We start from the raw sequence: 13,536 nt of genomic DNA, 5'->3' as shown, positions 1-13,536 counted from the left end.
AAATAAAATAATTCTGAATTTAAAAAGTTTAAACTCGTTTATATTTAGAAATAAAATTTAATTACTAATATTTACTAAAATTAGATGTATTGCATTCTGAAATAAAACTTGCAAAATTTATTTTTAAAGGAAAAAAAATAGAATAAAATTATAAAAATATATATGAAAGTTTCCTGAAAAGTTCAGGTGTTAAGAGAGAAAATTTTTAATCTTGAATAGAAAGTTACTTTCTTATCTCCGAGATTTTCAATTTAACTGGCAAAGCAGACAAAAATTTTAATAATATCAACAGTATTTGAACTGGATCTTTTCTTAAACGAAACATAACATTACACAATACTTAGGAGAAAAGTTCTTTTTACTTTAACATATCTAATTTTGTTTACTTTCAACTTAGAATAACAAAAATTTGCTAAAAGAACAAATTAATCGCACTTGAATATATATATTTTTTCTTTTTATATTATAATTCAGCGTAAACTTTTGTTAAAATATCCATATATTTTAATATTTAACTTCTTGAACAAATTTAATAACTGGAAATTTCATAAAATTTTTCATAAATTTAATAATACCAACATGGAATACTTTTATTATTTTATAAAAGAGCATCTACTCAAATGAACAACTAATTTAATAAATAGCTAAATATAAGGATGATTTTTTGCTAATTCGGAAAAAAAATTAAAAGGAAATAATTTATTAAATTCACAATTTCAATCTAAAGACTGTTTAAAATTAAAGAGAATATGTTGAAGTTTGACATTAATACAGATTTTGCAAAAAAGAAATTTCATATGCTTTGATGTAAATTTATTTTTAGTGATATTTTTGTAATTTATCTCAGATTTCTCTTTTCGATGCAGATCTAGTATAATTTGAAAATTAAGGTAAATGGCTATATAAAATTATTTGAAAAATGAACTAAAATTTCCATTAATTAATATTTCAATTACATTTTTCCTTTTTTTTTAATTTCTCATATATAGGCTAATTGATCATCATATATCATAGAATAGAACATATTATAATATACGACATAGGGAACTTACGTAGTGTCTACAAACAATTGTTTTATTTAGTTATAAAAAATTAATACTTTAAAAACAAATTTAATCATTTTATGCTTGTTTTCATTATGTCATGCTTCTTCTGGATTCGACACTGAATATATTATACATTTTGTTAGAAAATTATAACTCATACATGCATGACATACAAATATTTATTGTATGGTGCATTTTATTTGATCATTGTCTGTAGTCAAATATCCAGATTAATTTTTCTTATTTTTATGAAACAACCGAATAAATACCATTGTTATATTGATACAGTCTCATTTATTAGTCTTTTAAATTTGTATAGCCTATGTCAGCACTAAATAAATACATCGTATTGAAAATTTAACGTCATTACTTCTAATGAAAATTAAATTTCTATAATATTTAAAATTGCCTTATCAATACTAATATTGATAACAAATAACAAATTTTAAGTATTTATTGAATGCTATAATGAATCATGACAAATATAATGATTTATTTAAAAATGATATAAAATTTAATTGATTATTTAAATTAAAAAACCTAATAAGATAATTTCTATAAGAAACGAAACATATTACATGTATTGGTGAAGAGGATTTAGATATGAAAGAGAAGAAAATTTGGATTCGATTGAAATGATAAAAATTTGTTATTCATATATAAAATCCAATTTTCGAAATACCTAGAAAAATCTTTAACCTATAAACATGTAGAATGCCAATTAAAACTCGAATCACGAGGCAGAAATGATTGGCACTCGAAACTGAATCGCTTGGAGCAGGATATGGAAGATTTTTTGAAACATTCGAGAAATCCGATATTTCAAATACTGATTCTACTTTTCATTCGATATTTTTAAAAGTTTTAATATTAACAATTCTTTTTTCGAGAGGGAATCAATTCGCTTTTTTGAATGATGTAATGGTCAATAACAATTAAAAATCATACATTGAATTAATTTAATCTTTAGTTAAAATGTTTTCTTAGAATAAAAGCTTTAACATCTGTAGAACTTCTAAAATCGAACATTTATCATCCATTTTAATTTTATTGGAATGAACTATTTTTTGTAATATATTTTTTTCTGGAATTCTGAAAATTTATATAGATAACTTATAACTTTCTTAATTTATTTTATTATTATTTTTTTTTGTAGCTTTTAAAATTGACTAAAATTAATACTATAGTAACATGAAATATAGAATCACTACAATATTTAAAATATATATCGTTTGATATTTTAGTATATTATTTCTAATTTGAAAAGTAATTCAAAAATACTAATAAATTCTATTTCTAAAGTTTGCTAAATTGAAAATAATTGCGAATATGTTTAACGTCTAATTTTTTTATTCTTCTTCACACAGCCCTTTTTTTTAGAAATAAATTCTTATGTTTTCATAAACTTCTAATTATGTTAGTTATCTGAATGTCTAGACTTATTAAAACAATTTGTTTCCTGCTTGGAATGTTCATTCTTCTCTTATATATCACGATAATTTTATTTGACTCCTTATTTATATTCTAATTTCTCGTTAATTAGATGTAGAAAATATTCAATACAATTTAATATAGAATACTTTTATTAAAAAGAATTGCTTCGTAAACTTTATTTTTAAAATTTATTTACATTTTAAATTGTTATTTTGCAATTGTTTACATTTTTTGTACTGTTTACTTTGTATATTAACAATCTACATTTAATGTACTGTACTGTACTTTCTTTTTAATAATAAATAGCTTCATTTTTTTCTTTTTATATATTATTTTAGCCGTAGAATCAAAGAATGAACTATTTATCGATTTTTAAGTTTTCTATCGATATCGATCTGCACTAAACTGAAAAGTAAAAAACAGAAGGTGTTAAGTCTCAAAATTAAAAGAGTTCAATGTGAAAAAGATACTGTGGAATCGTTACTAAGAAAAGATATTAATGTTTTCTTTCTTTGTTCCAGTTTGTTTTAAGATCCTCTGTTGCTGTCGATATTGTTTTATCTAGAATTTTGTTTTGCTCTCTTGTATTTGCTTCTTCTTTAATCCCTTTACTTTGTAATGCAAATAATAGCATTCTTTACTGATAAATTCCTATATTTTTGAATATTTTTAAACATTTTAAAAAGTATTTTTTTAGTTTAATTTTTTTCTAGAAGATCTAGTGTAGGAAAATATTAATTTTTTTTTTTTTTACTATTTTCTGATTTTTTAGAGTATGAATATTTTTCGTACTCAGTATAGTCACATACATGTTCTTGCAAAGCAAATTGTTGCAATGAAAAATAGCTATAGGTCTTTCATAGGTTACTAACTTTTTCTTATAATTAATAAAAGCTCATCCCGTGCTTATAATTTTAATCAAAACCATAATTTTACCATTAACTTCATATCACAATTAAAATTAAGATAAATCATTTCTATTGCACAAATGTATATTTCATTTTCTGTATGTTTTATTGCTTAAAATAGATTGGAATTAAATTTATGAAATTAATCATAATTTGAGAATTTAATGGCAAAGTTGTCATTCAAAAATTAAAAAAAGTTTAATTTTTGAATGACAACTTTACCGATATTAATTTAAGCACACAATTTTAAGATAAAAATTGAACTAATAAAATAAATAAACGTTGAATTTTATAATTTAGTCATGAGTTATGAATTTTGATTTGAATATAATTTATGTTTAATTCAGCATTAATAAATTTAATTGGATTTTTGAAACACTTCTTTTTATTTGCTGTTATTTCTGTATGAAATAAGTATCATTTCAAATTAACTGTTTCCTGAATTTTCTATAATTTTGATTTCGAGTGATCAGATATTGTGCTTCGAGCGAAATAGTCTTACATTTATTAAATTAGAGCTCACCTTTAGAATTCTTTCACAGCAACAGAATCCAATTAATGTTTCAATGACTTCAATTTCTCGTAGATCTGAACTAATAGATTCTATCAATTTCTGTTTATCTAAAGTGACAAAAATAACTCACAGAAATTCTCTCGTTGAATTGATCATTCCAACCTAATCGTTGAGCAAACAATTGAACAAACATCGATGTTGCTAGAGATCAATTTACATTCTAGTGTAAAGTTTTTTTTAATAAAAAAATAAAACATATACATTTAATAAAAAATATATACAAACATGTAATGGAGATTTTAGTTCAGGAAAAGATACAGAACGAGACTAGAGATTCGGATTGAAAAACTCAAAACTTTTCCCCTAGGCACTTCTATTTTCTATAAATTCTTTTAGCTAATCAATGTATAAAGAAAATATATTTTTAAAATGTACTGAATTTTTCTCTTTTGATAACACAAGTTTAGTAAAACTTTATTTCAACAGAATGTTATTTAAAAGAAATTAAATAGGAAAAACATCGAATATGTTAAATGATGCAATTCTAATCTTTCAAAGAATATGCAATATCATGAAAGTTCTGTAATTAATTATNACCTAATCGTTGAGCAAACAATTGAACAAACATCGATGTTGCTAGAGATCAATTTACATTCTAGTGTAAAGTTTTTTTTTAAAAAAATAAAACATATACATTTAATAAAAAATATATACAAACATGTAATGGAGATTTTAGTTCAGGAAAAGATACAGAACGAGACTAGAGATTCGGATTGAAAAACTCAAAACTTTTCCCCTAGGCACTTCTATTTTCTATAAATTCTTTTAGCTAATCAATGTATAAAGAAAATATATTTTTAAAATGTACTGAATTTTTCTCTTTTGATAACACAAGTTTAGTAAAACTTTATTTCAACAGAATGTTATTTAATAGAAATTAAATAGGAAAAACATCGAATATGTTAAATGATGCAATTCTAATCTTTCAAAGAATATGCAATATCATGAAAGTTCTGTAATTAATTATGACTTTAAAATTGTTAATTAAGCAAATATATATATAAAAATGAGAGAAATTTTTTATAATTAATTAATAGGATTAAAAGTACCGCTCTAATTAAATAAATTTTGTAGAAAAGATATTTTTTACATTATTTTAATATTGACTTCTGTAGAAATAATTGTTTTCACTTAAAACTACGTAAACGATTATAGACAATATTAGTTTAGTTAAAACAATTGCAAAATCGATTAAATTAATGTGAGAAAGATAAAAAAAATATAATAAAATACCAATTTTAGCTGTCTTAGGAAAAATTATCGATTTTTTTCCATACCAGAATAATATTCTTTCTACTCAAATATATTGTAGGTGCCCTATATTTATGAGACAAAAATTAATTTAAGTGTATATAGAAATGTTATCATAATAAATTAATTTCTTAATCAAAATATAATCGAAAATACTCTTTCAAGAGCTCGGCTATTAATTTAACATTTAAAATAACCTATTTAATGTTAAATAAAACTTTAATTTTAAATTTACACTAAAATTCGACATTGAAGATAGGCCAAATTAATTTTTTTAGTGATTTTTATGTAAGGAACATCACACAGTCAAGAAAAGGGAGGAGGTTTAATATCGAATTTTCATTTCCTTTGCATATTACTGAAGTTTAAGAATGTAAGTAGCTTCATCTATTAAAGTACTTGGAGTACATTGAAATGGGGAGGCGATTGTCGATACTTAATCCTGATGTCGGATGAAAACGACGATAAGGTGGGACGAACGGAAGCACTCGGAGGAATCGATCTTTCGTCTACTTCCTGTGTACTCCCAACTTATGGTCTTGTTCCACACGCCTTTCCACGTGTCGATATTTTTGTGTAATCTTACAGTCAAAGAATTTTCGACTAGTAATTTTACATTTAAGAGCTTTAATAAAATGTACAAACAACGAAATTGTAACAATTAAATAAAAAATACGTGGAAAAATTTAATTATATATATATTTATTTAGAATATTTAGTACAGTATTTAAATAATCGTAGATGTGTTTAATCTCGTATAGTACAAAGATTCTTAAATTTAATAAAGGCAACTCAATAAATTTTGATTCAAAAATGTTAAAGTATTTCGTAATTATTTCTCAGTAAAATTAAAGACTTGAGTGCACTTATATTTACAACGGATGAGCTAACTTACATTATAATATGAAAATTTATAAAATTAAAAGTTTTAATTTCGGTTGCTACAAGTGATAACGATATTAGATTGCAGAAGGCCTTAANATTATTTTTTAATATAAAATAAGTTTATATATAAATAAATAAATTTGCTTATACAGTACTGTACATTGAATTGTTAATTGAATAAATAATCAAGATTTTAATTTAATTAGCCATTAATTAAGTATTAATGTAAATAATAACATAAAATTAACACTAACATTTATTTTAAAATACGGCCATTACGATTGTTTATCTCTGTAATTTTTATTGATTTTTTTTACACAGTGCCATCTGTTGCTATAAAATATAAACTTTATTTTAATCTTTAAGTAAAATATACAAATTTCAAAAATATTTATATATAATAACAACTTTTTAAAGCAAATATTCGAAAGTTTTAAATATTACAGAATCATTTCACGGATAAACTCTGTTTGAAAGTTTTCAGATTTTTTTTTGAAATAAAAAAACGGGGGAGGAATTTATTTAAGATGAGAAGTTTCAGATATAAACTTTTCTGAGATATTATTTATTTTTATGCTACTGGATCGTAGACACCGTTAAATAATGCAAGAGAATATTTTTTATTTTAAATTTTCAATAAATCTTTCTTATTTTTGATATAAATATTGTCAGTGAAAGGGAAGACTAGAAAAACGCTATATATTGCGTTACTAGAAACTTTGCGTGAATGGTCCATCAAATATTGGCAAACCATTTTTTAAAGTAAGAAATAAAACAAAGGTTAAAAAGAGTTTGGGGAAATCTTTGTTGAAAAACATTACGAAAAGAAACATAGAACGCAAGAATGGAATTTCTACTTGGAGAAATGGAAAGATCAACCGGCAGTAGACAGATGCGAAAAGTTTGGTTACTCTCAAATGTCGTTTGCTTTTGCAGAAATAACCAAACCAGCCCATATCGAGTTATATAATATTGAACTTTAAAGAAAATGTGGAAAAAGCAGTCACGGGATTTTATCGAGGAAAATGCTTTCAATCATAGGATACTTTTGAACTAAATCGAAACTTTTTGAGGTACTTAAATTAGAAAATAAACTACATTCTTATTTTTCTACATAATCTGGTATAGAATACAAAAATAAATAATTAAATTTTGTACAAAAAAATTAATCAAATTCTAAATAATAGTAAATGATGTATAATAAATTATAAATGCTTTGATTATATGAGAAAGTTAAAATTATAATTGTTTTAAATAAAAAATTATACGTTTCTATAAATATGTACCATACGTTAGAAATACAGATAAATTTTTTTTTACTTTTTATTTTTTATGTGATTCGTGTAATTCTAGTTATATTTTATTAAAGAAAACTTCTTTTATAAATAACTTCTACACGACTGCATTCGTTATCGATAATAATTTCGTAAGTATCTATTTGATATAAAATAGATATTTTTTTCCACAAAACTTTTGCAATATGTGACTTATATTTCATTTAGAAATGAAATTACTGAAGATACTTTTTATAGTCTAAACTATCGAAGACATAAATACTAATTTTTTCCTCTCTTATCCGTATCGATTCTATATTAAAACGAAAAGGATTTTTAAAATTTTCGTAAGAGTGAAAAAAATACAAAAATATTTTCAGCTAGATTTTTTAGAGGACAAATTTAATATTAACACTTCATAAATTAATTTTTTTGACGATTCTAAATGAGATAATTTATTAAATTTTTAATTGATTTCAAATGTCATTAATTTCGATTTAATTATTGAATATTATTTATTTGTGTAAACAAGATTTTGATTTTAGTTATATTTTTTAAATTTTGAATTTATATTACTGAAAGTTTCATCGATAAGTAATTAAGAAATTGAATTTCAACGTATTTTTCAGCTTTTTAACATCATCGTTATAACGCTGTTCAGCAAGAACGATTTATGATTTTATTCTATTATTTTATTATTTTAAAAATTAAACTAAAAATCGGCATTAAAATAAAATCGTTTCGGTTTATTTTAATAGGGCAATCTGTTTTTTTTTTCTATTAAATATTGTTTATAATAGATTATTCTTGCAGTGTTATAACTGCAATATTATTTTTTAATATAAAATAAGTTTATATATAAATAAATAAATTTGCTTATACAGTACTGTACATTGAATTGTTAATTGAATAAATAATCAAGATTTTAATTTAATTAGCCATTAATTAAGTATTAATGTAAATAATAACATAAAATTAACACTAACATTTATTTTAAAATACGGCCATTACGATTGTTTATCTCTGTAATTTTTATTGATTTTTTTTACACAGTGCCATCTGTTGCTATAAAATATAAACTTTATTTTAATCTTTAAGTAAAATATACAAATTTCAAAAATATTTATATATAATAACAACTTTTTAAAGCAAATATTCGAAAGTTTTAAATATTACAGAATCATTTCACGGATAAACTCTGTTTGAAAGTTTTCAGATTTTTTTTTGAAATAAAAAAACGGGGGAGGAATTTATTTAAGATGAGAAGTTTCAGATATAAACTTTTCTGAGATATTATTTATTTTTATGCTACTGGATCGTAGACACCGTTAAATAATGCAAGAGAATATTTTTTATTTTAAATTTTCAATAAATCTTTCTTATTTTTGATATAAATATTGTCAGTGAAAGGGAAGACTAGAAAAACGCTATATATTGCGTTACTAGAAACTTTGCGTGAATGGTCCATCAAATATTGGCAAACCATTTTTTAAAGTAAGAAATAAAACAAAGGTTAAAAAGAGTTTGGGGAAATCTTTGTTGAAAAACATTACGAAAAGAAACATAGAACGCAAGAATGGAATTTCTACTTGGAGAAATGGAAAGATCAACCGGCAGTAGACAGATGCGAAAAGTTTGGTTACTCTCAAATGTCGTTTGCTTTTGCAGAAATAACCAAACCAGCCCATATCGAGTTATATAATATTGAACTTTAAAGAAAATGTGGAAAAAGCAGTCACGGGATTTTATCGAGGAAAATGCTTTCAATCATAGGATACTTTTGAACTAAATCGAAACTTTTTGAGGTACTTAAATTAGAAAATAAACTACATTCTTATTTTTCTACATAATCTGGTATAGAATACAAAAATAAATAATTAAATTTTGTACAAAAAAATTAATCAAATTCTAAATAATAGTAAATGATGTATAATAAATTATAAATGCTTTGATTATATGAGAAAGTGCGCAGGTGTTTTATTACAGATATATATTATGTATGAGGAAAAATAGTTTATATTTAGTTCAACTCTTATTATTTGTTATCGATATATGTTAAATATTCATTATTAATATCTGGAGGGCTTAAAATATATAACATGAATTTTATTTGATTTTAAAATAATTCCATACACCTTAACTGTGATTCATGATTAGTGATTCGTACAGCACATGTGTACAGTACGGTATATTTAAGATATAAACAATCTAATTTAGTAATCGTTCTAATTAAAAGAACAATTTTTATTTGAATATTTAAAAATTTTACTTTATATTTTAAGTAGGAACTTGTTTAAAATTCAATAAAGGCGTGCTATTTTCTTTTGGATTGATTTTAATATTTCTTCAGCTCTATGATTTCTAGAAAGATAAAAATAAAATATTTTCATTTATCTATCGCATAATAATGATCATTCCAGTAAAGTTGCCATTTCCTTAGTAAACGACTTCGTTCCAATCACAAAAGTCTGTATTTTATGGGATTCAATCAAAAGCTTCAAACTTCACCGTCAGATGTTATGGCCTATTTGCATATGAATGTGAAAGCATAAAAAAATGCTCGTGTCAAATTATATGAACAATGTTATTGATCATTATGCAACTTCAACTTGTGCAATTTAGAAAACAGTTTTTAACCAAATCACTGAAAAAAAAATTATATAATATTCGTTTATTGGAAAAACTTACAAAGAAATCCGGCATTCATCTCCCTTTAACAATAAAAATAAAAAAAATGATGGATTGAAAAAAATTTAAAATACTACAACGTATATTTTATCATCTGTATGTTTAGGAGTAGAAAATCAATGTTTTTATCTTTACCACATTATCCTTTTTTCTTTAGTTAATGGACTGGTTAGTTTTGCAAAAGATGCCTATTCAAGATGTTATTCTCACAAGAATTGCTTTATGCTTCTGTGATTTTCTGTGTAATTTAGGAATTATAGTAATTAATGTTAACAGAGAGTGAAAATCGTTAGAACTAGAAGCAATTTGTATGAATAAGGTGATATTAGTCACGCTGCGATGAATTAATGAACGATTCGAGAATTCTATTCATACTTTGTATTGAATATTGTTTTTAAAATGTATCCATATGTTATAAATAATAATTAAACTCGTGAAGATTGAAATATAATTTATAATAATGAATATGACAGAAAATGATAAAATATTTATGAGTGATAGCATTTTTATTATTTTCAGAATAATTTCACTTTCATACAGATCTCTTAAGTTAAATACTCTATTGAACTCTGTTCTAGACATTTCTGACAGATTGCTGCCATTTTTACTTATAAAAAAAGTTGAAATATTTTTAAATCGGTCGATTGACATAGACGGCTGACATGCCTGTTTAAAACTTCAGTTAGATCTCTGATTTTCTGATATATTTGCTGTCATTATCATGACATGCTTCTATGAATGATGCCTAGTTTATTTCGTATTATAAAAAATTACAAATTTTTCAACGAATATCGATAATATAAAAATGCAAAATACTTAAATTAAGATTTATTTTATTTTTAATTAAAAATATGATTAAATTATTTAAAATGAAATATCATTACAAAATAATTTTTAATATATTATGTGGATTTATTGTTTCAATGATAGAAAATACGTCTAAGGTTTTTAAGTTTTCTTATCTTATATTTGAATGATAGTATTAAAATGTATTATCAAATATATCACTGTCTATTTATTTTACAAGATATATTACGATCTTTAAAGTACTTATTGAATCATAGTCTATAAACACTTGAACAATTTTCTCTGAAGAATTTTTTCGGTGTTGACATAACATTACATCAATAACTATTTTAGATCAATCGTAAAAATCTTTAATCATTTCATATTATCTAAGAAATTTATTTTTACGCCATTTCTATTTAGTCTTGAATTCAATGATAACATTTCACTATNGGTAATTTTATAAGTATATATTAAATAAGCTACATAGCAATAATCAAATATGCGTGCAACAATTTGGTTTGATTTTCCGTTACGATAAGTAGGCTAACTGTTTTTGTTGTAATGCAATGATTTTGCATTTAATGATTAAGGATAATGAATAACTTTAAAATTATAAAACTAAAAAGAAATGTATTTTTGTAATAGATATTGTAATATAATCATTTCATATAACTTATTTTTTTAATTAACTTAATCAATTCATAAGTATAGAGTTTGCAATTGATAATTATGTCTTTAGAAATTTTGTAAGCCAAAAATTTCTTGACAAAATACCTCGTTAAATTATCATATTGTATTAAATTATTTTTGTATAAATATTTTATATTCATATGTAATAGAATTAAATAAACTATAATAGTCTTTTAGAGCAAAAAATGAAAGAAAAACAATTTTTAGAAGAATATTTCTTTTTTATATTTGTTATTTTGATAAATAAATAACTTTGTTGTTTTCGATTTTCCTCTAGTGAAAAGAGAGATTTGATGTTTATATATACTGAACAACTTTCAAATCATTCACGAATCATTTCACACAGATCTTTCAAAAAATAAAAGAAAAATCGAACTCATTTGTAGTCGAATACCTTTTGTATGAACGATTTCCGATAAAGATTTTCTAAGAGTAACCACAATAGATAAAAGGAGAAAGAAATGAAGTTAAGAAACTTGTTTTCGAAAATAGTTTTTTTCCTTTCCACGAACAAAGTTTAGTTGTGAAACTTGAAGTATTTGTTGAATAGTTCAGACAATTGTTATGAATAGAAAACGCCATGTTTATATTTTAAAAAATTTGTAATATCTGAATCGTTTGCGTGTTATTTAAAAGATTCAGGGCTGTGGAGTCGGAGAGTGAGATACGTAGATTTTTTACTAGTTTTATTTCTGGATAAATCCTGTTATCGTTTGTTTTTTACGTTGTTACTATCTTTGTGCTTTCCATCAATAGCTTAAAAACATCGATTTATGGAGGGAAATCGCGTGACTTTTCTCCCAAATTATTCCAATAGAAAACGTACAGCATTCAGAAATTCCTACGTTCGACAGTTACAATTCAATAGTTTGTTGTAATACGTTAAAAACCACTTTCTACGTGACAAGAAACTGTAACCAGATCGATAAAATGGGGGAAGTGAAATAACGTCGTAAATACACTGTATATGCATACATATGTACTGTACACTATCTGAAAAAACACTGTTTGATAAAGTTTTACTAACGTTAAATTTTTATATTCTAAAAATTTAATTTATTTGCAATATCATTTACACAGTTTAAATATACAGTATAATACATTTTCTTTCAAAAATGTATTCTTTAGAGTAAAAATTTTGAAAAACTATGAAATAAATTATAAGAATTATATTTCCTTTGCTAATTACATTTACGTTACATTACCTGTAAATTATTACTCAGATATAGTAAATATATTCTATTGAATAATCTTTTATGAAATATTCATAAGTATCTGTCGCGTAGTTAAAGTATTTAAGCAATAAAGTCCATTAGAAACATTATCTAGTTCATTAAGATAGTTATAAACTGATTCCATTTAGATAATTGTCTGCAGAATAGTTAACTAAAAGCAACATGAGCAAACTTCTCGATTAAACTTTCATTATAGACATTGGAGAGTTATCCGGTGGTTTGTGAAAGCGTCACCTGACTACTATAACTTTCGAATATCTTCGGTATTTTTCCGATTTGTAATTAGTGTATCGGGCTGTTACTCGCACCAAACACGCCATTCTGTCAATCTGTGTTTACTACAAACATGCAAATATTTCAGTCAGAATTACATTGACTACAGACTTTCTAGAAATCGCGTGACAACCAACTAATTGTTCAATTTTGTTTGTTTCTTTCTAAGTTTATTTTTCTAAAAATAAAGCTATTTTGCGCTAATTAGTGAAATCTGTCGTTAATTTTTAAGTAAATTATATATTTAATGTTAATATTTCTATTTATCTTATTGATAAACTAGTAATTGTTAAAAATGTAAATAATTACAGAACGTGCAAAAGTAAATATAAAATTAAACATTAACAATGAATATTTAATAATCGATTGAAATAAATTTACAAAATGTAAATTCAAAACCATAAGAAACGGACTTATATAAACTTTATAAGTGATTTTTTTCCTCTCGGCTTAAGTTATGACTCCAGTCAAAGGTTCTGCACATATATA

The 13,536-nt window shown here is 23.6% G+C and overlaps 1 protein-coding gene across 1 annotated transcript in view; it reads left to right on the top strand.

Annotated features, from left to right (window-relative positions):
* Positions 1-13,536, top strand: part of LOC111629289 (metabotropic glutamate receptor 1-like) — a gene marked incomplete at its 3' end in the record, with an annotated part of 67,918 nt that overhangs the window by 44,280 nt on the left and 10,102 nt on the right. The window lies entirely within an intron of this gene.

This window comes from Centruroides sculpturatus, unplaced genomic scaffold, assembly GCF_000671375.1.
Source record: "Centruroides sculpturatus isolate CEXI.00-Female unplaced genomic scaffold, Cexi_2.0 scaffold450, whole genome shotgun sequence".
Taxonomy (NCBI): Eukaryota; Metazoa; Arthropoda; class Arachnida; order Scorpiones; family Buthidae; genus Centruroides; species Centruroides sculpturatus.
Note: the sequence above shows the minus strand (reverse complement) of the source record. Positions and strands in the feature narration are given on the sequence as shown.